Source organism: Chrysochloris asiatica, unplaced genomic scaffold (genome assembly GCF_000296735.1).
Source record: "Chrysochloris asiatica unplaced genomic scaffold, ChrAsi1.0 scaffold00068, whole genome shotgun sequence".
In the NCBI taxonomy this organism is placed as follows: Eukaryota; Metazoa; Chordata; class Mammalia; order Afrosoricida; family Chrysochloridae; genus Chrysochloris; species Chrysochloris asiatica.
The window spans coordinates 891887-895179 of record NW_006408586.1 but is presented as its reverse complement, the minus strand read 5'-3'; positions in this window follow the sequence as shown (position 1 = coordinate 895179).

The window sequence follows — 3293 nt, the reverse complement described above, 5'->3', positions numbered from 1 at the left end:
GCCTTTCTAAACTGCAGAACTAATTTTCATATATGTAGGAACAGAATGGATTATTTCATGTCTATAAAGCAGAGAGCCTATGAGGTGTATTTTTATAAGTAGATACAACCCCTATATTAGCAAGTTCTTTTCATGATGATTGGGCTTCTAAAATTATTTTAGATGATGAAAATTTTGCTGGGGATAGGCATCATTTGCACTTTGTTTAACTGTTAATATACTAAGAAAATCTCTCCCACAAATAATGTAAAAGTAAAGTTATGAACTCCAAATTAATAAGCCAAGTTTTTACAGCCTGACTTTAATTATATACAGTGTCTGACGGCTTTTTCAATTTTTAATTCTTTTCAAGAATGATCTAAGGCTGTGACTAAGCTTCAAATTGCTATCTGGCATGTGATATCATTTCACATTAAACACCTATTATAGCTAGAAATGAAGACCTTTATAGCTAATGCAATTCTGTACTATCGAGTTGATTCTGACTCATAGTGACCCTGAATAGGGTTTCCAAAAGCAGCTGGTGGGTTTGAGCTACCAACTTTCTAGTTAGCACAATCCTATGGTACCATACCAGGAATCTGTAGCCCTTGGTGGTGACAGAGACAGTTCTGACTCATAGAGACCCTGTGTAGAGTTTCTGAGGCTATAAATCTTTACAAAAGCAGAAAGCCTTATTTTTCTCTCACAGAGTAGTTGATAGATTCAAACTGCTGACCTTGTGGTTAGCAGCCCAAATCATAACCCGCTAGTCTACCAGAGCTCCCTCTATAGAGCTATGTTGTTTTTGTTGTTAAGTGCCACTGAGTAGGTTCTGACTCATGGCTAACCCGCATAGACATTCCAGGGAACAAATTTGCTCATACAGCTGCAGATCAGAAAATATCACCTTTCTTGCTCCTGCTACAATTCTCACTAACATTAACACTTTGATACTTCTAAGTGTTCCTTTATATGTAGTTCAGAATTATGGGACTGTTCCTTGAACCTGCATCATCCTGTATTCTGTGTTATTACTGTCAGAAGTCTGCATCAAACTTCTCCATAATCTGCCATCAAGCCCTGCCCCCTTCTGAAATCTGTTTTTGAGATGAGATATTCAGGTAGGATATGTTCAAGGTGATATATTGGCTGTTGTGGACTTGTTTTAATTTTCTTCAGCTTCAGCCTGAACTTGTCTATGAGCAATCAATTGTCTGTTCCACAATCTGCCCCTGGCCTTGTTTTGGCTGATGATATTGAGCATTTTCACTGGATATTCTTGTACATGAATTTAATTTGATTCTTATGTATTACGTTTGGTGAGATTCATGCATATACTCTCCTTTAATGCTGTTAAAGAATGTATTTGTAATGAAAAAGTCATTGGTTTTGCAAAATTCTAACTTGTGATCACCAGCATCATTTCTATAAGCAAGATATATTATCCATATACTGACCCTTCCTTTTTGTTTTCAACTTTCAAATTCTGATCACCAGTAATTATCAATTCATCTTGGTTGCTTGTTTGATAAATTTTATACTGACGTTGGTAGAATTCTTCAATTTTCTCATCATTTACTTTAGTTTTTGGTGCATCAGTTTGAATGGTTGTTTTATTTGTTCATCTTCCTTTATATGTATAGATATCCTATCACAGAAAACACTGGTTTTCAAGATGTTTTGAACTGTTTATTCTGATTATGAATGTTCTTATTCCCTTTTGAATTTTTCATTCCAGCATAGTAATCAATTATGATTTTCAGAGTCAAAAGAGTCAATGCCTAGGATATAGATTTTTGTAAGTGTTCTATTTCATTTTTTACAACTTCCAACTTTCTTACATTCATACTCTGTACATTTGTTTTTGGATTATACTAATAATTTATACTGTGCTGACACTTAGTCACTGGGTAGTGTGTGTTGTCTCAACAAGTTGAAATTTTGTTTTTCCTTTTCTGACCCAAATACTAACCAATACTTCCATATTCAGCATCAAGAGGGAATGGCCCTGAACCTACAAATAACTTTCTCCATTTCTAAATTTTTACTATTGAGATGCTATGTTACCCTCACATACAAACTTTCCAAAACATGTTTTTTAATCCTTATGAACTTTCTCTGAATTCTCAAATTATCTTGAATAGAACTATTGTCAATTTTCATATTTCCCTTAAGTGGTATCTGGAGAAATATTTAGTTTTCCAATAATATAATTTCAATATTATTTCCACAAATGCAATATAAATCTGCTTTGTATTTGTTCTCAACATATTGATTGAAAGGGAGCACATTAGTCAATTAGAGTAATTATTCTTTATGTTAATTCCTGGTGTGGCACTGTAGGATAATCACTGGACTGATATCCAACAGCCACAACTCAAAAATTCTATTCAATTTTGCTATGAGTTGGAACCTATTTGGTGGCACTTAACAACAAAAAATCAACTCTCCATATAAACTTTCAATTGTTGTTGTTGATAAGTGCCATCAAATTGGTTCTGACTCATAGTTTCCCTATATAGGGTTTCAGAGGAACAGCTATTGGGTTTGAACCACAACACTTGCAGTTATCAGCAGTCCAGTGCATATCCTATGTGCACACCAGGACTGCAAATTTTCAATGACATATACAAAAGACATGTTTCCCTGCTTCCCTGAATTAGTATGTATAATGTGAAAATATTCACTGTTTCAGTGATTTTAGACAACTGAGTTGCAAAGTAGCTTGAAATGTGATACATTATTAGTCTTCTAAGAATTTAAAATAAGCAACATATGTCTGGATTTCTCTTACTCATACATCTTGTACTAGTAATTGTTCAATATATATCCTAACTAAATCCTGTAAGAAGCAATGATATGAAAATACAATTTTATTACTGTGAACTAGTTACAAATAAGATTTCCGTTGTTGCTAGCAATTTCTTCTATAAAGTAAAACTTTACTTGAGAAAACTGCATTGGGTATGGGTCTCATACAGCATTGGAAACCTTTTCAAAAGCTGTAAACACAGAGTCTAGTAAAGAGACTTTATATATATTTATATATATTTGACAGGGGAAAGAGAAGTATACTATGGATTTCAAAATATCATTGGGATGCCTTCACGATTGATGGATCAATATCCTTCATGGACATAGTTTAAAAATTTCAGACCAAAAACCAAGCCAGCAGAATCCAGCAACACACCAAAAACATCATGATCAAGTATGGTTCATATCAGGAATGTAAGGATGGTTCAACATTAGAAAAATGATCAATGTAATCCACCATATAAATAAGCAAAAAGAAAAGAACCACATGATCATAT